This window comes from Physeter macrocephalus, chromosome 21, assembly GCF_002837175.3.
Source record: "Physeter macrocephalus isolate SW-GA chromosome 21, ASM283717v5, whole genome shotgun sequence".
NCBI classification, from domain to species: Eukaryota; Metazoa; Chordata; class Mammalia; order Artiodactyla; family Physeteridae; genus Physeter; species Physeter macrocephalus.
The window spans coordinates 51,169,936-51,193,868 of record NC_041234.1 but is presented as its reverse complement, the minus strand read 5'-3'; the positions used below and the strand labels follow the sequence as shown (position 1 = coordinate 51,193,868).

The following is a 23,933-nucleotide window of genomic DNA, read 5'->3' as shown; positions in this document are numbered from 1 at the left end:
AATATTTTTTTAAATGTTCTAAGTATATTTTAAAAGATTTAGGTATGGAATGTTCACAATGTTCATAGCAGTAAAAAAAAAAATAGAAAAACTTACCTATCCCTAACTAGGAATTTGAATAGATAAATTTTGGTGTATTCATGTAATAATACAGCTTAGGCATTAAAAATGAAAATAGTCTTATAGATGAGTATATGGCTTGGAAAGATGTACCCAGTATATTAATTGAAAGAAAGGCTATGGTTTCATCTAATTTTTATTAAATAAAAATTCATGTTTGTACACGTACATAAAAGTAATTGGAAGCATATACCCCAAGTGTTAAACTTTCTGGGATTTTGTGATTTTTACTTTCTATGTATTCTTAATGTATTTCTGGAATTTTTTTTTCACAGCGTGTGTTTATGACTTTGAAAGTTAAGACAAACATTGAAACGGTTTCCATTTTGAAATATGCTGACCTGAACAGAAGTGGAATAAATGGGTTGGTTCAGGGGGCTGGAAACTGGAGCAGTTTAGTTTGGAAAAGAACTGGGCCGGGTGGGAGTAGGGCATGGTGGAAATAAGATCTCTGTCTTTAGAGAAAGGCACTAGCTTAACTACTAACTGTTCTTGGCTCCTTAGTGCAGGCATTTCACGCATCAGGCTTGACACTTACTGTTTATTTCCCAATTAGACCCTGTACACATTCCTTTCCCACCCATGTCCCTCTGGGCTTTCATAGGCTAAATAATTGCTGGTGGCAGCAGCTGCTTATGGGTGTTCAGATCTTGCTCTAGTAACGGCTGCTTTACTTTATCCAATAAAGAGAAGGCTCAAACCCATCAAGGCTGCCTCCTCACCTCCCCCCTGCCCCCAACACATACCACTTGGCATTATGAATCTTCCCCACCTATGGTGGGGGAGCTTTCTCCTGGGTCTCATGATCAGTAGTAGATTATAAGACACTATTATATTTCACTGTGGGTGAAACAGTTAAAAATGAGCCCTGAGAAACTGCTCCTTGGGTCTTCCTGGGGTTTGAGGGTTGCTTGCATCTCACTGCAATAACAGGAAACCTAGTTGCACTAGTTGGTGCTGCCAGCATCTAATGATAATAATTAATAGCCTGGGCTTTGGGCCATCACTGAATTGCTAGATTTCTGGGTTGCTTTTCATGCTAAGCAGCTAGGGACTGGGAAACTTAGAGGCAGAAGGCTGCTTCCTTAAAGACCCTTTGAGGGTCTTTGGCTTGTCCTGTGTGGGTCTTAGGTCTCAGAGCCCCATTCCTCCTCGTGGTTGAGGCTTGGAGGTAGGGGACTAGCCACGGGCCTACCTAGCTCCTTGTGATCTTTTTGGTAACCCACACAGCTGATAAGGGACAAGATATGTTCTATTACTTTTCAAGTATGGGTAAAGTGAGTCCTGGTGGGAGTTGAGATTGTAAATGACAGGCCTTGGTCCAGAGCCCAGGGTTTTGTTACCTTTCCTCATCAGTGTGAACTAAATGCCATATGATGAGTAGATGGAGATTTAGTTCACTTTTAGGGGGGCCTTTTAGTCAGGAGTATGGAATAAAGGGTCATAATTGCCAGACATAGAAAGGCCCCTAAGATACCAAGTTTACCTCCATTCAAAGATAGGATATTGATTGAGGTCTAAAGAGGGTAGGTAGCTAGGAGGATCAGCATTAGTTCAGATCTGAGTTCTAACAGTTTGGTATAGTTACTTGGTGCCTCTGTACCCAAGTTATCTAATTTAAAATAGAGGCAAGAATCCTTATTAAATAATAATTGTTTGCGTTGCAACAGTCTTTGCCAGATAAAGATAATTGTGATGCTAATAATAGTGCTTAGCAAGAGTGTAATCTGAGGTCCATGGTGTGGACTGGATGACTTGACTATGGTAAAGTAAAATTAAAGCTAGATCTCATACTTAACTGTTCTTACATTTGTTTCTTCTTCCTTCTCCCTATCCTACAGGTGACACCAAACTCGATCAGAGACCATGCCACTGGTGAAGAGGTATATTGAGCCCTGCCTGGCCCAGTGAGGTTACTAGAGAATTGGAAGAGACTCAAATCAGCATCCTGAACATGGTTATCAAACCATTGTGAAGTCTTAGTAAGTGGTCAGTGGCTCTGGTGGGCTTGCCCAGTTAGTGGGAAGGGCCAGGAAAGGTAGTCTTACTAGGCCTTTCCCATTATGATATGAAAAAAGGTCTTAAAATATTCAGACTACACTAGAGAGTACTGAGCCTAACCTCTCCTTTTCCCATTCTCCCATTTTTGCAGATGATATCTTTCCCAAGATCATGGCTAGTTGGTATAGAAAATGGATTTGAATCCAAGCCTAATACTGTGTCTTCTACCCAGTGCTTCCTCTAGATTCCATCTAAGTCCAAGGAGGCCATGTGAGACAGAAACATTTTTATTCCATACTGTGAAAGATTTTTATAATAGCCTCTGAGATTGTGCTCCACGGATGAAGGAAATGTCCATGGTGTGATTTTTTTTATTATGCATAAAATCACCTGGGATGCTTGTTAAAATGCAGATTCCTGGGCAGCCTGAAACCTTGTCATTGGTCAAGAGCAACACTAAGACCTACCTGTCACTTATCCTGAGGCTTCCTGCCCAGTGGGTTCGCCAGCAAGCCAGAATGAAGCATCATTGTCCTAGATGTCCTTGTGAAGCCGTTAGGAAGTCTTGGTAAGTTGGTGGTGGTTTTGGTGGGGTTCCCTAGTTGGTGGCAGAGAAGAGATGGTTGTGACGTGGCACTTCCCCCCTTCCTTCAACAGACAGTTATTAGGTGCTTACTAAGTGCCAGAGACTGTTCTAGATATTAACAAAGTCCTGCCATCATGGACTTTCATTCCTATGAGAGTAGACAGAAGAATAAATAACCAATAAATAAGTAAATGTGTATCATAAATGTTATATCAGAAGTTTCTCCATTTTGGTGTGAAAATGGCATTAAAAATGGTTGGGTTGGGGCTTCCCTGGTGGCGCAGTGGTTGAGAGTCCGCCTGCCGATGCAGGGGACGTGGGTTCGTGCCCCGGTCTGGGAGGATCCCACATGCCGCGGAGCGGCTGGGCCCGTGAGCCATGGCCGCTGAGCCTGCGCGTCCAGAGCCTGTGCTCTGCAGCGGGAGAGGCCACAGCAGTGAGAGGCCCGCGTACCGAAAAAAAAAAAAAAAGTTTGGGTTGGACTAAGCAATACTGTGTGTTTTTCTCTCCCCTTCCCATTCTCCCTTTTCATACATTCCACTATCAGTGCAGTGGAGGCTGACAAGCTGAGTATGGGAGGGTCATAGATAATGAAAGCAATCTTTTTCTTTTTTGTAACCCCTCACTAGGCTGAATTTTGAAGGATATCTTTGAAAAGTGTTTTAGAGAGTCTACCAGATTTTCCATGTGAGTGCACGTGCAGCAGAAGAGGGGGTCTTCTCAGTGATTAAGGTAACACAGTGATTAAGGTAAGTAGGGGGGAGGAAAGACTGACATTGCCTTGACTCCTGTCAGGGAGGCTCTTAGAAATGTCATTTCCAGGGGCCAGTACTTTTAAAGCCTGCAGTTTATTCTATGATATATCCTTCTCGAAACAATTGGGGTGGATTATATGCTTACCCAGTCTGAGAACACCCCTGCAGAGGGTCACGAGAACCGAAATGGTTCCCAAGTAAACTCGGTGGCATAAGCTGCATGTCATAAATAATGTCAACATGACACTGATTACACTCCCCTTAGGGGAGAGTCTAATCTTTCAAACCAGACTTGTTGAGAGTTTTTCTTTATCAGACTATGGAGCTACATACATCTTGTCAAAAGCCAGCTCATTAGCAGAGGCTTGTTGTTTCAGCAGCCGCCAAGTATATGGCACTTTGGATTAGTAATTTCAGAGGCAGCAGCGTCTTCTTGTGCACTCCATTTAAACCAATTGGACCAGCATTCATTTTTGGCTCCTCTGATCCCTGAGGATCAGAGGATGATGTATGAACTATGAAATAGTTCATAATTAAACTGGGCAGCATCTATCAAATGGCCATTCTTGGGAGATCTCTGCAGAAGCCACCCCTGTCTTAAGCTAGTAGCTCCTCCATCCAGAGTTAATACCCGAGGGCCATATCATTCCTTGGTATCTGCCATTTTTTATGGAAGCAATAAAAGTCACCTTTTCTCATAACGATGGTCTTGAGATGGTGCCTTCATAACATAATGTTCTTGGTATAGTCTCTGGTGTGTTTGGATAATTCCTGCTGGCAGAATTAGGTAGATTAGCCTGCACTGGGAACCTGAATGATAGAAACATGGTCTTTTCCCTACAGAGAAGTCTGGAATAGCCGTTGATACAAAGAAAGTCCCTGCGTTCTGTATCCTTCACCAGAACTTATTTTAAAATGACATTGTTCATGTATAAGGATATGAATGTTAGCATCCAGTTAAAAAAGTCTTCTGTCACTTTCTGTATCTGAGCCAAAGTGGGATGTATAAATTTGGCTTTTGCTGTCTGAATGCCATTTCTTGCGCTAGGACTTCGCTAGGACTTCCCTAGCCTTGTTATCCATCCTCCTTTCCTTTTGTGACAGCAGGTCTGTTGTTTTTTCTTTTTCTTTTCTCTTTAGGCTAGTCATCTAGCACCCACATACAACATTTGAAAATTTCCTTTGTAAAGTCATATAATATTAATAATAGTGCTTATAAGTGTCTTTTATGTTCTAGGTGAGTGCTTTACACCTATTTGCTATCTCATTTTAAATTAACATTACCTCTGGGAAGTAGGATTTGTTCCTCCTTTACAGATAATAAAACTGAGGATCAGAGAAGTGTTGTTACCCATGTAACACAGGCAGCCAGTGGTGGAGCTGTGTGAGTCACACTCCAAATATCTCGGCTACCTTACTTGAAGCGCTAGAATGTTTTGAACACGTTCTTAGTTGTTGGGACTTCCTGACTCCTTGTGGGCTCTTCATCACTGTCGTCTTCCAGGATATAGGAGCACATGTGAGTGGTTCATTCTTGAAGGGGGATACAGATGCACAAGAGAGATGGTGCAAGGGTTGTGTAGGCCCCTCTAACTTTTAGAGATGACCACTTTGGATGGATTAGCATTTATTTCTTTCCCACACCACCATTCACTATTTCTCTTTGTCTTCTCACTTTTTATTATTACCCCCACCCTCCAGCATGATGTTTATGTTGTATAGTTTCCATGAGGTTATACTTCCTTTTACACAAACAAAAAGGAATCACAAAAGTCAGAGTTAAAACTGAAAATCCCATCGCTTGCAGAATGTTAAGTCAGGTGTAGGTGTATCAGGGGTTGGAGCAGCCTGCTGTGTAGATCAGCATGTCCAAGCCCGAATTCCACATAAACATTGCCTTCCGTTAGCAGACAATGCTGATAAAATTATTTTCTGTTCATATCAAGTGGCAAACAACAATACCTAACAATTAATACTTTCATAAATTTTATTGCTGGTAAGGTGACAGTGTCCAGATAGTTAACATAGACTATAGGGCTTGGCAAGCTATGGCCCACATGCCAGCTGCCCGTTTTTGTAAATAAAGTTTTGTTGGAACACAGTCATGCTCATTCACTATTGTCCATGGCCGCCTTTCACACTACAGTAGAGTTGAGTAGTTGCAACGGAGACCATATGATCCACAGAGACTGAAAGCATTACCATCTGGCCCTTCACAGAAAGTTTGCAAACCACCGGCATAGGTTAAATGTACTATGACTACAGATGTTCCCCTCCAACCCATTTTCTTTTCTGTGGGATGTAGATTTACAGCTGATCCTAGAAAGTATGGAATCTTATAGTAGTCAGTTTGCCTCTGAATTTCTTCCCACTCAAATTAAGCTCACCAAGAAAGCACATTCACAAATTCGCTATGTATACAGAAAGAACTGTTTTATATGCCTCACTGTAGCTATTCGTTTATCCTATATGGTTCCCTTATTTTCTTCTTTTTTCTTTTCAGGGATGACTTAAATTTTAGCCATTCTCAAGTATCAATAAAGTACTACTCATGTTTCCTAATTATGAGTTTATCCTAATTTTTCATACACCTTTCCCCTCCCTGTAGCATGAAAGCAGCCATAGACAATATGGAAACAAGTGGGCAGGACTGTGGTCCAATAAAACTTCATTTACAAAAACAGGTGGCAGCCCGGATTCAGCCCATGGGCCATAGCATGCTATCCTTGTTCTATACTGTATATACACGAAGACTTTAAAATAAGAAGACTTGAGGTGATACATTAAAGCAAATATTCAGGGTGATCTTTATTCAAAATACTTGTAATACAATGACAGTAACACAGCTCTACTTGAATTAGCACTGGAAAGTGTCTCATGATCTGTGCATTATGTGCATGACTTAATAGTCACCTAGATATTGGCCTGAGTTCTTGGTAGAGTGATAGAATCCTCATGGGCCATGTTATTATCATCCCTTAGAGGATCTTCTTCCTTGCCACAGGTCTTTTCTTTGCATGGCTTAGAAATGACTTTGTCTTTATGTCTGTTATTTGTTCTTATTCTTACATTATCAGCACTAGTGTTTACCTTCTTCACCAGCATGTCTTCTACCCTACGTAGGCCCAAAAGTGAATCTGATACAGAGATTACTTTGGATGTAATCACTCTCCCAGCAGTCAACATAGGGGGCTGTGGTTTTGGTAATTTGCTATATCAAACCCTAAATGGCTTTCAGAATTAGGAGGAATTAATCCTTCCATTGAAGTCTCAAAATGTGATCTGAACAAAGTGACAGGGATCTCAGTCTAGGAAGTGTTGAACATGGAAGTAAATCTTTTTCTTTGCCCTTTTTGTTGTATTTGTTATATTTAATAGCTTTCCTTATAATGAACCTACCTTGTATTTCCAGAAGAAAATTTCCTAGTTTTCAAGAGTATTGAATTAGGTCTGCTAAGTTCGCTATTTTTAAATTTTATTTTCTATTTTATTTTTTTACTACTTTGTTTCTGTGTTCAAAAGTGAGTTTTTGGTTGGAGTGACAGTCTTTGTCGGTTGTTGACGTTAGGGTCATTAATGAAACCTTGTTGCCTGAGCTTTTAAATTCAGCAGATCTCAAACTGTCCCATGCCATCTGTTTAATAAAAAATTTTTTTTAATAATAAAAAATTAAACATCTGTTTTAATTGGCATTATAATATAAAAAATAATTTGTATCTGAGATTTGGGCCCTCGTTCAATTGCTGCCCTTCTAAGTTTGTGTAAATAATGCTTAATGTGAACATCCCTGTAAATAAGTTTTTGCACATCTCCATGTTTGTTTCCTCAGGTTGGATTAAATGTACAATTCCATCTAGTGTATGAGAATGCCTGTTTTTTCATATCCTCAGTAATATACTATATTGTGGTTTTAAAAAATCTGCCAGTTGCAAAGGTGAAAAGTGGTCTCCCTTGTTGTTTTAATTTATTTGTTTCCTAGTGAGATGGAACAGTTAAAAATCTTTCTTGGGTCTTATTTTTAAGTTTCTTTTTCACACTGATTTTTGATCTACCATATATGTCACAGATATTTCCCTCAGTTTGACATAGAAGTTCATTTTTATGTAGCTCAAATATCTTTTTTCTTTATGGGTTATTCTCCCCTTGCATTTCACAGTGAAGATAAATATAGTTTATCTTCACTTTATAGTTTCATATAGTTCATGCTTTATTTATTTACTTTTAAATGTAAATCTTTTTCCCTTGGGGATCCTCTCTTTGTGTGTGGTATATAACTAATTTTTCTGAATGTCCAGCACATTCAGGATTCAGGGGGTGATAGTTAGGGTACTAGTGGGGATCTCAGCAGAAGGAGATTTAGAATTTTTCTCCAGTTTTCTGCTTTTATAACATGACTTAAATATTCTGTCTGCCCCTGTTTCTTTTGTGTGACTTCTCAGTTTTGCTTCCACTGGCCTATTCTGTTCTCTATGATGGGTTAGCCAACTTTTTCTGTAAAGGGCCTGATAGTAAATATTTTAGGCTTTGTGGACCATATGGTTTTTGCCACTGTGGCATGAAAGCAGCCAGAGGCAGTACATAAACAGACAAACGTGGCTGTGTTCCAACAAAATCATATTTATTTAAAAAAAAAAAGATGGTGCTGGATTTGGCCTGTGTGCTGTGGTTTGCCAACATCTGCTCTGTGATATTTTGCTTTATAACTTTTGCTCTCATAGTTTCTACTTAGTCATGGTGGACTTCCTCATGTTCATGTCTCTCATCTCCCCTCATAACCTCTTAGAGCACTTTTTCACCTCCAGTCTCTGCTACTGATTACCTGTTTCTGTACATATTTCACAATTCTAAGTTTCTGAGAGCACAGGTGGTAGCCAGACTGGGTGCTTTGTATGTCATTAGTATTATGTTCTGGGATGTAAAAGTGATTTGCTTGGCTGTCTACCTTGCTGCTTCAATATAACCAATTCCATATTTATTACATTCCTTTTCAGGGTCTATTCCTTGCAATCCAAATTTTATTGCAAGAAATGGGCTCATTTGGATCAATTTAAGAAGTTTACAGAACTTGACTCCACTGTGGCATTATTAATGTGATTCAGTTTATTTCTCTGGTTTTCTGCATGTCATCTTGCTTCTACTTCCAACTGGTTTCCTTATACTCTGTCTTCCTCTACCTCCTAGCTACTGAATACTTATGTTTTTTTCTCATTCATAACGAGCTTGTGCAGCCTCTGTAGGCGTGGCCTCCATTCTACCTCATCTTTCTCTCTGCAAGCTATCTGTTTCTGCTCTTGTTCTCCATGCTGCCCAGTTGTCATTAAATTGAGGCTCTGATTGCCTGTGGGTTAAGTTTCCTGAGACTGTAGAGGTAGCAGTTGTTATTTGGCAGGTCTAGGACATTTCCCCCTATTGATTGCTATGTGGACATGTTTTTCTTTCCCTTTTTATAATCCCGAGTGCTTTAGACTAACACAACTTATCTATCATAGGTATATCCAGAGTCATTTAATTGCTCTAAAACTAGAAGGCATCCCAGTCATGGGACATCCGAAAGATGCCATACCTAACCATCTTTGGAAGCGACAGTTTCACAAATGACTACACGACCCTACTTTCTCTATATCCTTGAGTCTCTTCCTGCTGCTGTCTGGTTTCCTTATTCTCTGTTCTTTATCCTATTGCTGATGGAGTTTTTGCTTATTTATAGCTTCTGATTTCTGTGCTTACAGTTGATCTTACTTAAATCTTTCATGATTCTTACATAGGCTGTGGTATGTTCTTTCATCACATATCCATTCATTTCATCTGCAGAGGTTTTGTCCCTCTGTTTTTCCTCAGTTGTAAGTTGAATCTAATTTTCTTACCTCATCCTTGTTTGGGGACAGCTTTCATGTCACAGCAAGTCATAGGCTGTTGACTGGTTTGTGGATGTCTGTCCTCGGGTCTGGTCCTTACTTCCCCTTGATCTGAATAGCTGTGGATTCAGAGGGATTCTTGGTCACAAGAATGCTTTCTTAGCTAGACTTGTTTGCAGTACAGTTTCCTTTAGAAGAATTTTGGACATGGGTGACACTATGACATGTCTGTTCTCTCTGGTTTAGCTCCATAACACTGCTTATTTGCAGCATCTAGCAAGTCTCTCAAAGTCTCACCTTCTAAAGTGGGTATAAATTGTAAATTCCATGTCACAAGCTGGTTTGCACAGCATCTTTAAAACAAGGGATTTTCTGGAAGATCATAGCCAATTCCCTAAATTGCATTCCTCTTGAAGGGGCTATTCTGCTGCTTACTATTGGTTAGGTACTTCTGATTTTTAGAAACAAATTCACCAGTGAGCTAATGACAGGTTATTGTCTGGTGACTTGTGGGGAGATAATGGTGACTGGGATCACATGAAATGCCAATTATAGGGGGACCTTAATATGGTTATGCCCATTAGGGATGGGATCTGGGTCCAAAGAAAATCTGGGAAACTCAGCAGCAGGAGTTTGCGGATCTTCATATTAGGATTGTGCCATTTATGTAACTGAGTTACTCTGTCTTCTTAAGTTTTGTGTCTTATTTCTCCCATTGCCTATTGGCTTACCTATTCACTTTGTTTTAGTTGTTTTCTCTGCCTCATATTTTTAGCTTATTCATAGGTTCTGCTTACTTAGGGCTTCACCTTCCCCCCCCCCACTGAATTGTATACTTTATTTTTTTAATTGGAGTATAGTTGATTTACAATGTTCTGAGGGCTTCACCTTTATTATAAGTTTTGCTTGTTTGTGGCCTCACCTCTGCATTGTGTTGGCTTGCTGTCTATCCTTTCAGCTTCATTTCCCTTTGCTAGCTATGATTACTACTTTTGATAGCCCAATTCTAATTCCTGAGAATACAAATGTACTAGGCCTGACTTATCCCAGTTTAGTTAGATATTTATATACCAACAGCAGCAGTTTGTGGGTCATTTTTTTTTTTAAGATTTTGTGCAAGTTGATAAAAAATCTACAGTACTTCTGGGTAGATATGGAATTCTATGAACACATATAATAGCTCTCATACTGTAATTGATGGATGTTTCCTTATGCCTAAGAATACTATTCCTTACTCTGAATAGCTCTTAAATCCTAGAACAAACAGGGTTCAGTCTTTTTTTTCTTGTGTTTCCCTCTCACTTGAAAAATGGTCAACAGCTCTCCGCTCTCACCAGACTCCACTTTGTCATTCACTACGACGACATCGTAGAAGCCACCCTGCGTGTCTCCCCAAAGATAGGTTAAAATCCTAACCCCTGGTACCTGAGAACGCAACTTTATTTGGAAATATGTTTGTGGGTCTTTACTTTTGTGTTCTGCAGTTAATATGATTATTACCCTTAGTCTCTGTTTCTTTTACTTTGCTTTGTTTCTTCTAGCTTCCAGTGCATCCATTAACAACTGGCTTCTCCATCCTTTATTTCAGGGGTTGCAATTGCAAATGCATGCAGGGTCCAGATGGGGTAAACGTGTAAGATGGTTTTGATATTTATTTTCTTATTTATTTCTTGAAACACTGCTTTGTTTTTGTTTTGTTTAAGTTTTTTGGCTTTTCTTTTGTTGCTCTACTTTTGATACAGATATTGGAAAAGAAAATTCTCTTAAAATAAAATAAAGATTTCAAATGCAATGGTAAAGAGCAGTTGATGCTTCTAAGAGGGAGTGTTTAGGTTTGTGGTCCAGTGGAACATGAACCTTTCATTCAAAGGAGAAGCCTATTACTCCTTGGCTCCTGTTGATTGTTGCCCAGTAAAGATGCTGCCCAACATTGACAGGATTTCTAGCTCTCTGCAAGGAGCCTGAGTTTGAGCTGTTAGCTTAAATTTGTTTAAATGCTGCAGGCCAACACAGTGTGTTTATTTTATTTTTTAAAATACTTATTTATTTAGGCTGCCCTGGGTCTTAGTTGCGGCACGCGGGATCTTCGTTGCAGCATGTGGGCTTCTTAGTTGCGGCATGCCTGTGGGATCTAGTTCCCCAGCCAGGGATTGAACCCCGGCCCCCTGCATTGGGAGCACGGAGTCTTACCCACTGGACCACCAGGGAAGTCCCGGACACAGTGTGTTTATAAATGCTCTTATAACCCCATAGCTTCTGCTTCTTTATAATTTTGACTTGTTTGTATTGTTACCTTTTTCCCATGTGGTATGAAACATGAGTGTGTAGTACTACCCGTTCAGCTTGGCCTGGGGTTAGCAGTTTTCCTTGGGTGGTGTTTAAAACTAGGTCGTAGTTTTGAATGGGATTGTATAGATTCGAATAGATTAGGAAAGAACAGATGAAGATAAAATATTTAAAAATGAGAAAATACTAGCCTCCATCTGGCAAAGGGTAAGTACTTTGTGAAATTTTTGTTCCAGCTGTATGTTTGTATGTATTTGTATCTTTGTTCTAATGTAATTGTTTCTTACTGTGGATTAAGCAACTTTATAAGGCACCGAGTGAAATAGTGTGAGTAAGCTGGCATCCTCTGAGCGAAATCCCTCCTGTAGACAGGTCTCCTTTGGCTCACACAGTGTTTCTTAAAAATCTGGTGATTGCCGGGGCTTCAGGGGAGGGCGAGAATGAGGAGTTGTTGTTTAGTGGGTATAGAGTTTGAATTTTGCAAGATGAAAAATTTCTGGAGATTTGTTGCTTAGCAATATGAATATGATTAATGCTACTGAACTGGGCACTTAAAAATGGTTAAGACGGTTTAAAAAAAAGAACAGGAGTAGCCCATTAAACAGAAAGTTTACACAGTCATCAGAATATCCTTGAGTATGTCAAATATAATCAAGTTAAAAAATACTTGCATGACCATCTTTGATAAAACCTTCCGTTTCTATATATCAAGCTATGGCCCACGGGCCAAACGTGGCCCACCGCTTTTTAAAAATATATATATATATACAGCCTATGAGTGGAGAATGGTGTTTACATTTTTTAATGGTTGAAAAAACTCAAAAGGAGAATAATATGTTATAACCTGTGAAAATTATACAAAAATCAGATTTCAGTTTTATTGGAACATAGCCACACATTCATTTATGTATTGTCTATGGCTGCTATTATGCTACAGTGGCAAAGTAGTTGTGACACAGACCATATGGCCTTCAAAACCTAAAATGTTTACTACCTGGCCATTAAAGAAAAACTTGGAAAGTTGCTCTATTGCAACAGTTGCCAGATCCCTCACAGCATCATCTTTGATGGCTTTAAATGCCTAATTAACAGCTCTGTCATGGCCTCCTAGTGGCTATTATCATTCTATTCTAATATGTGGGGGGATTCTCACTTCCTTATCCCCTACTGTGACACCCTAACCAAATTGAGCAAACTCACATTCTTGGTGAGCTTCAATTATGCCTGGAATTCTGTTAGCAATTTCTGGTATTGTAGGTTCTTTTATTTTCAAGAAACGGACCTCTCTTGGGTCAGCCAGGCAATTTGGACCACCCATGGCTATGCATAGCCAGCCTCTAAGGTAGACAAAGGTTTCATAAGAGTCCAAATAAAGAAAATCCAGTATTTGAATAAGACAATTAAAAAATAAAGAAAATGAAATTCAGTTTCCTCTCTGAGGAAAATGCTTTGAGGATTGGAAACGGTTCCAAGATAGATGCAAGCAACAGGGGTTTGTATCATTCATCTAGTATGCCACCTTTAACATCTTTTTTATAAATAAATATTCTATATATTTAAGGTATACAACTTGCTGATTTGATATACATAGTGAAATGATTACTATAGTCAACCGTCAAACTAATTAACTTTCTTCTCACCTAGTTACCTATTTTTTTGTGATGAGAGTACCTGCAATCTATTCTCTTAGCAAATTTTCAGTATTCACTATAGTATTATTAACGGACCTTATGCCATATATCACATGTCTTCATTCCTCCTTTTCTCTGCTTTTTTGCCTTCCTCATTATCTACTCAAGATTTAGTTTACTTCCTAGCTTTGTTTATATTCTGCTTCCTCATAAATTTTCAGTTATTCATCACTAAACCTTGCTTATTGCTCCAGTATCCTTGGCTGTATTGCATGTTTCCCAGCACTGTCATTTAATATTCAGCTCCCTCTGCTATGGGCCTCACTCTTTTTGTATTTCACAAACTTTATTCCTCAATGCAAGGATTTAAATGGCTTAGCTCACCCCCTGCTTGGGTAGTCAGTTTCTGAGTCGTGCAAAGACACAGCACTTAGGTAGTGTGTCCCACACCTGGTACATTCAGCTTTGGGTGACAGGACAGGTCATATTCTAAAATTCATTGCTCTCTCAGACTGCCTCATCTCCAGAACTGTGAGTGGGACAGTTTACCTTAGATGAGGCTGTGAGTGTAGCCACCACTTGATTCAGGTGTGTTTGTATTGCATTTCTACATCTTGACCACTAATCACATATACCCCTCATCTCATTTTCTCATTTCTAAAGATGCTTCTGTTTATACTTTTCCAGCTCTTACTTAAGCAGAAATGTTGGTGAGTAACTCAGTCACGGCCAGATGCTATAGTCTGATGTCATGAGGCCACTTTAGAATTTCCCTGCCAATTTTAGAAGCATCCACCTGTCTGATCTTCTTGGCCACTTCCGTTTTCTCTGTTGCAGTTGTACCACAAGTTACCTTCATTGGATGTGTGGTCCTGTGACAATAACTTGGCCGCAGTTCCTGTAGGCCCTTAACCTTCTAGCCTGGGTTGTGGTGGGGTGTGTCTGTTCTCTGCCCCACCACCAAGTCATAACCAGGTCTAAATATTTTACTTCCTGCCAAAGTTCTGTTTATGTAGCCCAACTCTACATTATTTTCTAAATTACATAAGATTTCTGGTTTCAAGAAATAAGACGCAGGATTAGCTCAAGAAATAGACATTTATCAAATAGATACACATAGTAAGATACACACAGTAAGGAAGATAGGATTTCATAGGAATCTTAAGAACAGTGTGGTATGGAATTGCATCTGTGGTGGCTCTAGGAGCTTAAGCACATGGAGTTTGTAGACCTTTTCCATTGTGCCGTTGACTTGAATTAAATCAGTTATTTGTCCAGCTATTCTCTTTCTCTCTACTTTTTTTTTTCTTCCTCATGACTGGCTTTGCCACTACTTCAGTGAGGCTTTCAGCTTCAGCTTTTACTGGTAATGACCTAGTTTTCATTGTTTCTACTCAAATTCCAAAGAGTGAGAATCTAATTGGCCTAGTTTATCTTTACTTGTGCAGTGCTTTTTCATGCTTAGACATGCTGGCAGTGTATGGATTGGTCCCAACAATTGTGCTCATTGGAGAGGATGTAGTACTAGATAATGTGAAACAAAAGCTGGTCATTAAGGGCTGTGCTACAGCTGTGACAATAGATAGGGTGGTGATCTTTAGAAGGTTGCGGGTGTACATTTGTAGGAACCTGAACACTGGACACATTTAGTCCAGTGGTTCTCAAGCTTGGGAACCTATGGTCTGATCCATGTTATTCCATGCCTATTGGAATGGTAACTGAGCACCATGTCTAGCTATAAGAGAGATAAAATCATGCTTTCCAGGGTCAGCACCTCATGGTTATGTTGGAATTTGCACATCATTGTCAGAAGAGAAATAACTGCCAAACCCTGCTCTGCTTATTTTTTTGTTGTTGCTATAATACAACCACTACCAATAGCCTCAGTGCTTCACCTTAAGTGGCTGTATGTATCAGGCAATTGTGTAATTAGTGGCTTTGACACAACATAACCTGGACTTGTAAAAAAAACCTTTGCATCCTGGTATCTGGAGGGGATTGTGTATGATTTTCTACCCTACAGTCATACCCTAACAATTTTAAATGTTTTATATTTCTCCTGGGGGTCTGTTTTCATGCAACTGTATTTCTGATACAAATTTCTATACAAAATTGGCTCTTTTGGTCTCAAGAAATGAAGAATCACTCAGCCTGCCTCATTAATAGGGGTTTATTTTATATAAATATGTTGAACAATGTGGAAAATGGGGCTATAATGGGAATCTAAATATAGGAACAATATTGAGTATGGGAACTGGATTTGAGCAGCTCTGGGCACCTTAACAGCAGGTATTTTTGGTTCATTACTCTTGTGCTACACCACTGACATCACTCAGCCACTGTGTGTTTGCTGTTCCTTCTAGCTCAGTGGCTCTCTATCAGAGCTGTACATTAGAATCAACTGAGGAACTTTAAAAATAAACCAGGGTGAGATATTGTGATTTAATCGCCACAGGCATCAGTATTTTTAAAGTTCCTTCATGCTTCTTTTGTTTTTATTTTTATTTTATTTTTATTTTTTTTTGGCTGCACTGCATGTGGGATCTTAGTTCCCCGACCAGGGATCGAACCCGTGCCCCCTGCAGTGGAAGTGCAGAGTCTTAACCACTGGACTGCCAGGGAAGTCCTCTTTTGCTATTAACTGGCTTCCCCAACCTTTATTTCTCTACCTGCCAGCTTCTGCTTACTTGTGATATTCATGGATTGTATTACCTGGTAAATTTGCCTTCTCTTGGTCTTAATGAGCTCCCTTAGAGAAGAGCCTATGGCATGACAGCAAAAGTAAAGTGTCTATTGCAAGGGTTGGCAAACATTTTCTGTAAAATTCCAGATAGCAAATATATGAGGCTTGTAGGCCACAGAGTCTCTGTTGCAACTATTCACTCAGGGAATCAACCAGAGACAGTGAATGCAAGATCTGTCTGCAGCCAGATTTGACCCATTGGCTGTAGTTTGCTGACCCCTGGTCTGTTCTTCCTTGTTCATAGTAAAATTTCTTGTTTATTCTTTCTCAATATCTTCTTAGCTACTGTTCTCCAATTCATCATTAACTTGAATATAAGAATTACTTTGGGGACTTCCCTGGTGGCGCAGTGGTTAAGAATCCACCTGCCAATGCAGGGGACACGGGTTCAAGGCCTAGTCCAGGAAGATCCCACATACTGCGGAGCAGCTAAGCCTGTGCGTCACAACTACTGAGCCTGCGCTCTAGAGCCCACGAGCCCCAACTACTGAGTCCGTGTGTTACAACTACTGAAGCTGCACGCCTAGAGCCCATGTGCCACAGCAAGAGAAGCCACACAATGAGAAGCCCGCGCACTGCAACGAAGAGTAGCCCCCGCTCGGCGCAACTAGAGAAAGCCTGCACGCAGCAATGAAGACCCAATGCAGCCAAAAAAAAAAATAATTTAAAAATTAAAAAAAAATTACTTTGTAAAATTCTACTTCATCTAAAAATATTCTTTTAGGGATATTTATCGTAGTAGCATTTGATTTATAAATTCATTTGGTCAGAATTAATGTGCTTGTAACATTTCTTCTAGAGACATTTAGTCTAGTCTTCTTATGTCCTAATAATCATAATTTTCATCGTGTAGATCCCCCCAGTATTTCTTATGTTACTCCTTAGGTATTTTATGCCATATGTAGCCACAATTTTCTATTAATTTTAATGACTTTATTTTTCCTAGCTTATTTCAAAATGGAAGTGCTATTTTTCCTGGTTATAAAGAGGTACTTATAATAAGCAATTCAAATAATATAAGGATGTAAAGAGTACAGTCAAGATAAGCTATAATCCCATCATTCATCTAAAACCACTGTTAATGGTGTATAGACTTCAATGTTGGGCTGTCTTTGTTATTGAGCATTTATTTTATCTAATTATGCCACCTGTTCAGATTCTGTGCTGATTAAGCAATTTCATGATTACAATTTGGCTACAAAAAAAGCATATGCTCCTCATGTGGAAACAAGTATTCTGGTTACATAGATGTGTATGTTTCTTGTAGTAAATTAAATTGGCATGTTGAAGATTATTTACCTCTCGTTATATGTCAGCTATGATGAATGCCCTTGTAATTTATCTTTGCACAGTTGACTCATCATTTCCTTACCAACCATAATTTTTAGTCACAGAAGCTGCAGTGAATTCTCTCAGGGCCCTTAAGCCTGGTTTGTCTCCATGGAAAAGAGCCTAGCAAAAGACTGATAGTGTCGACATGTTCCTGGCAGCAGGCATGAGCATAAGTATGTACTTGAAGAAGTATTAGAGAATATGATAAAAATCAGTGGTTACAGTTTGTTAGGAGAAACTCCCTCATTTTCTAATTTACCTAGAAAATTACTTTAGTCAGTTCAGAGATAGCAGCATGTATATGTTTTGTCTTGTTCCTGAGGCACAGTTGTTGGAAGTTGGCTACAATGGGCCACCAAAGGATTTTTACACTCCTTGAATACATCCAACTAGGGAGAATTGCATGAAGTATTTGTAATTGAAAAGTGTGCGTTCCTGCTTTTAGTAGCCTGGAACTTGATAGAAATATCATTAAAGGTAGGATATAAAATATTTAAACTCAGAGTAACAGCTTAATATCTAAAAAGAACTTCTGCATCACTAAGAAGAAAAATGTCTTGCTGGGAACAAGTTTGGGAAACAAATGTACTTTTTTTTTCTTTCTGGGGGGAGTAAAGTACCCTCTCAAAAAAAAAAAAACTAAAAACACCTTGCCTAGTTCAGAAAATGCATTGTTTTGCTTAAAAACCAGCTTAACATTTTGTTCTAAGTCAGAAGTAGTTACTAAGTTGTAAGTTTTATGATAGTTGTAACCTCATTTATTGACAGTTCTAATCCAGTGATTTAAAAAATGTGACAGTAAGGATAATTATAACCAAAACCATCTAATTGTTATAATGTAAATATATATTATATTTGATTGTGGTTGTAAAAATGCATTTTGAAACTTCGAGGAAAACAAAGGTGGCCTATATGATTTGGCTACTTAATATCAAAAAATGGATGGTATGTGGGGGTGTCACTGGATCACAGGACTCAGCATATAGTTTTACTTAGGGCTAACATAGTAAGGATACATAGCCTTTCTAAAGTTAGCATAAAGAAAAAGACACACGTGGAGTCTGGAGGAGTCCCTGTGCAGGCTTCCATCTGCTTTCTCCTTCCCATGAGCAGTCACACAGAGCATCCCCTTGCAATAAAAATATAGCAGCACATGTGCAATGTTTCTGCCAGGGAAACCTGTTAAGAGACTCAGCAACCAAGGCTTTTATTGTGGGCTGGTCACATAGGCACTTTCTGCTTAGCACATACCAAGATATCAGACTTCCAGAAGGAAAGTAGGTATTCAACGTGATCCACATTATTTATATAAGCAATTTAGACACAGTGAGCCACCCTTATCAGTTAGGGAAAGTTTTCTATCGGTGCAGGGAACTGTTTACCGGTAAAGTTTCCTGATGCCAGCCAAGGGCCAACCTTGCAAGCAGGGCTTTCTGAGGATAGTAGTCTTAGGCCTGCTATGTTAACTCTTTCCTGTGTACATGGGTTGAATGTATAATAATCAAAATTATAGCATCCTATGATTGATCACATTCAGTTCGTGCTTAAGGTGATAAGAGTGAGTTTAAATATATGATTTCCTTTCTGTTTGGGGCATGTAAAAAAATTTGGGGGAGCCTTTTAGGTTATGTCAAAGAGTGACTTAAGCTTAACTTGTAAAGTATTTTTAACAAAATCTTTGATATACTGGCTATTTTTCCCTTTTTTCCTCCTTACACTGTTGCAAATAGTTAACTGAGAGAAGTGTGTTAATTTAAAATTTTGGGTGTCATTCCTTCCCCACACATTAATTAGGAAATTGACCATCAAGGAACCATTCTTTAAGAAAGAAGTCCAAGGGAATATTAAAGTTTTGTTCTATGGTTTCACATGAATTTAATTAAAAAACTGAAAGTTAGTTTAAAGTAACAGGCCTCTCCATTTGAGAAGATTTAAAAGCAGATTGATTGTGCTATCGGCATAATTCGATTCAGGTAATACTATTTTTCTCCCTTATCAGAAATTGAAGAAATTGCTGTAACCCCTTTGATGCATTTTCCTGCATCAAAAGTAAAAATGTGGAAGTCTATTAAGACACCAAAATGTTCACATTGGTTATCTTTTGAGACAGGTTTACATAAGTAATTATTATTTCTTATGGGGTGTTTTGGTTTGATTTTTTTCTTAATGAAAATATACTATGTTGGAAAAAATAAATAGTTGGTAGGTTGACAGTGAGAGATTGATACTGTTATGACACCAGGTCTCTGACACCACCTGGCTTCAATTCGATTCTGATGCTAACTACCCCAAGTTAATACCAGATCCCACAAGTTAAGGGCAACATCTTCCTGAAGACTGCCTTCCCTTTAGTAAATCTTAGGGCAACCTATACTGACCAATCAGCTAAATTCAGGGATTCCTGTGACCATCTTGGGTTTGTTAATTTGCTAGAATAATTTCTAGAACTCCCTGAAAGTGCTATACTTACAATTACAGTTTTATTATAAAGGATACAACTCAGGAGCAGCCAAATGAAAAAGATACATAGGACAAAGTCTGGGAGGACCCTGGATAAGGAGCTTCCATTCTCTCACCCCTTGGACTCAGGATATGTCACCTTCCTGGCACATCAAAGTGTTCACCAACCAGGAAGCTCCTTGAGCTCTGGGTTTCTAGAGTTTTATTGGGGTCTTATCATTGGTCACTTGGTTAAGTTCAGTCACCAGCCCCTCTCCTCTCTCTGAAGGTCTAGAGGATAGGGCTGAAAGTTCCAATCTTCTACTAATATGCTTGGTCTTTCTGGCAACTAAGCCCATCTTGAGTCACCTCGTTAGCATAAACTCAGGTGTGCTCAAAATGGACTTATTGTAAATAACAAGCACACTCCATCACTCATGCTTTTTAGAGATCTGTGCTTCCAACAGAGGACAAAGACCAAATTTATATTATACATTTTTATATTTTATCTCTAGTTTTGTAAAGTTTTTTGTTATGAGGAGCGCAAATGATAGATCCAATGAGGGGATGATAATTTGCAAGGTTACAAGGGATCGTGAGCAGTAAGAGAGGTAAGAATTTTACTGGAAACCCACCAAAGGAACTGGTGAGTGGCTGTGCCTCTCTGGCATTGTAACTAGAAGGCCACCAGGAAATGGAGGCATCAGGAGAAACCCTTTATGGGTTTGTTTTTATTTATGGGCCATGTTTGCTCTTTTTCTTTTTTTTTTTTTGGTGGCTTGTGGGATCTTAGTTCCCCGACCAGGGATCGAACCCAGGCCCTCAGCAGTGAAAGCGTGGAGTCCTGACCACTGGACCGCCAGGGATTTCCCCTGTTCTGCATTTCTGCTCTATCATTATCTTACCTCTGATTGTTTTGCTCTTTCCTTTGACCTTTTATATCCTTCTCTATATAGAGCTTCTGCTTACTCATAGTTTATGCTTTTGCATGAATCCTTAGAGATCCAGTTCTAGCTCTCACTTCGTTATGCATATTTAAAACTTGAGTGCGTGTAAATTGTCAGCCTGTCATCCTGACTGGCTCTTTCCTGGGCTAGGTTGGGAATTAACAGTAGTAGACTCAGAAGACTGCTCTGCTACTGCAGAGGAGTTTCACTTAGGAGTCAAGGGAAGAGAGGCTTATTACAATGGAACGCACTTCTAAAACAACATTAAAATGTTTCTCTTTAAAGAGTGCTTAAAATATTAAGGATATCAATGCTTTTCCTAATACCAAAAGCAAAATTCTTGATATGGAAGATTGATAAATGTCATGATACAATATTTAATCGAGTTTAATGTATTAAAAAATGTTTGACTTTGGATTTACTTTTAGAAAGGAATTCTAAATCTCAAGACTAAATCAGTATATTTGTTTATATATTTTTTCTTATTCTGTCAAAATCTTGCAATCCTTAATTAATTTTTTTTTTAAGTGGAAAGGATTTACTTTTTTCTCTCTCCCAATTGTTTGGTTATTCTATTTGTTAGTTAATCCATTCTTTGCTCACTGATTTGTAAACACATCTTTATCTTTCTATGTCTTCAAACATAGAAGCCATAAAATGATTCATAAGTGCAGCTAACATAATAAAATACTTCACGTCAAAAACACTAAATGAAGTCAAAAGAAAATGAGAAACTTGGAAAATATATGCAACATGTATTACTTAGTGCTAATCTCCATTAATGTATAAAAAGACTCTAAATAAAGAAAATCAAAAGACCACAGTTTAAAATGAGCAGTGGGCATGAACAGAGACAGTTCACAGAAAAACAACACTTAAACCTATGAAAGAATGCTCCAGCTCATTTATAAGAGAAATGCAAAACAAAACTACAGAGAAAGTTAATACTTGAGAACTTTGCTGGAAGGACTATGGGAAAACTGACATTTATAGAATGTTTGTTAGAGTACAAAATAGTATAATACTTATGGAGGGCACTTTGGAGATATTTATCAAAACTATAGTTGCCTTTATTCTTTGATCCAGTGATCCTGTGTATCTGCACATGTGAAACAAATTGCATATGTAACATTGCAGATGGTTTTATAATAGTAAAAGATTGGAAACAACCCAGGAGCCCATGAGTGTGGAATACTAGGTTGCTGTAAAAACACATGAGGAAGCAGTCTCTGCAGTGATATATTGTTAAGTGAAACAGTGAAATGTACAATGTTCACTATGTTAAAAAAAATAACAGATTATATAAAAGTGGTTACCTGTAGGTGTTGGGAGAATGGGGCAGGTGTATCCAGGGATGAGAGCAAGAATTTTCTATATATAATTTTTTATATAGAGAGGGGGAAGGTAGCAGAATTGATAGGTTTGGAAGGTTCTGGTGACAAGATACACCTTTAATTTTTACTGTAATGTTTTATATATTGTGTATATTTCTAAGGTATATTGTGTTCGCTGATCTGTTGATATCTTTTACACGCTGGTCTTTAAACTATGTTTTTTGTTTTTTTTTTAATCTTTTTTTTTAACATCTTTATTGGAGTATAATTGCTTTACATTGGTGTGTTAGTTTCTGCTTTATAACAAAGTGAATCAGTTTTTACATTTGGTAGTGTATATATGTCCATGCCACTCTCTCACTTTGTCCCAGCTTACCCTTCCCCCATCATACAGGGTGAAGTAAGTCAGAAAGAGAAAAACAAATACCGTACGCTAACACATATATGGAATCTAAGAAAAAAAAAAAAAGTCATGAAGAACCTAGGGGCAAGACGGGAATAAAGACACAGACCTACTAGAGAATGGACTTGAGGATAAACTATGTTTTAATACGGTTTTCTTTTTAAAAAAAAAAAACTTGTGTTCACCCATTTTTCCTCTTGATAAGCTTTTTATTCAACTTGTATACATTAAATGCCTCCTGTACCATGCATGGATACTGTACATAATTTACACATGCAGTAGGTTCTAGGTTTTCTCTGGGAGATCAATAAGCTAGGGGAAGTATAATAGAGTTAAGTATGAGGTATGTAGGACGGAAGGTTACCTAACAGTAGAGGTGATAGGAGGGGAGAGGAGGAGGACTTGGCAACATTGGACTTAAGGGGAATTTTATCATCAAAGTTGTACCCTAAGGCAGAACCCATATTTGGGGCTAAGTAACCAAGCTAACATTGGTAGATCTTGTTCTCTGAAGGACTTTTGGTATTTTTGCAGTGGACTTAATCACCATATATATCAGTATATTGCTACCAAGGGGCTTAAATTCCAATTATTAGAGGTTCCAAGGGACCTACTTTTGTCCATTAGGTGTTCTTGCTAAAATTTTTGTAATTCTGGCTCAGGAATCATGTCAGTCATAAATGCAGCCTTTTTCATGATGTCTCTAGATAAATTTTGTCATTTTTAAATTTCACATTGTTGATCATCACCCATTCCTTTCTCTTGGAATCATGATACCTTGGCAGCCTGGCATAATTTCCAGTTTATTTTCACTTTGTAGAAACTTAAAAAATCTGTTGAAGTAGTGTTAAGTGTCTGGCTTAAGTTCTGCTTGGGGGGTTCCTTTGACCCAGAATGTTCCCTCTGATGTTAGACCAAGTATTGTGATCCAAGCCCAAGGGGTCAGTATATCTTATAGTAACTTTAGTGACTGATCTATAATTGGTAGTTTGATACTTTCGGCTCTATTATTTTCTAGTTGAGAGATTACATGATGTCTGTCAGTACCTGGGATTGAACAGTTGGCATATCATATTATACAAGCATTGCACCCTGGGTCTGAAATTACATTGTAATGTAGGGTGTAGACATATCTACTTCCAACAGGTTGTATGAACAAATGTAAAACCAATGAATTTCTACCAAAGTCATGGAACTCAAAGGTATATTGTAGAAATTGTAGGAGTCTGCTAAGCATTAACACTTTCAACTCAGGTTAGGTTGAATATCATAAGGTGGCCTGCCATCTTGCATTGGTGTATTTCCCTATAACCCCTGATTGATTGGCAGCCTAGTGGCAATTTGGTTTGTAAGCTCTTTGCTGATATATACAGGGTTTGTGTCTTTGTAGACCAAGCATTTTTGTCCTTTTAGAATGCTGTAATTCCATCTCTTAAAACTGGCTGGCACTTAGTAGATGCTCATTAAATGTTGAATAAACATTGGTATGAATATAATACAA

General features: G+C 38.6%; 1 long non-coding RNA gene across 5 annotated transcripts in view; it reads left to right on the top strand.

Annotated features, from left to right (window-relative positions):
* Positions 1-23,933, top strand: part of LOC129391758 (uncharacterized) — a 54,658-nt gene that overhangs the window by 8,155 nt on the left and 22,570 nt on the right. For 3 of the 5 annotated variants that reach the window (XR_008616426.1, XR_008616423.1, XR_008616427.1), the window contains exons 2-4: positions 1,962-2,102; positions 2,535-2,689; positions 3,337-3,439. This is a non-coding gene — a long non-coding RNA (uncharacterized lncRNA). Of the gene's footprint in view, positions 1-1,961; positions 2,103-2,534; positions 2,690-3,336; positions 3,457-10,905; positions 10,949-23,933 lie in introns of all 5 variants that reach the window. The other 2 variants (XR_008616425.1, XR_008616424.1) reach the window with 2 other exon arrangements.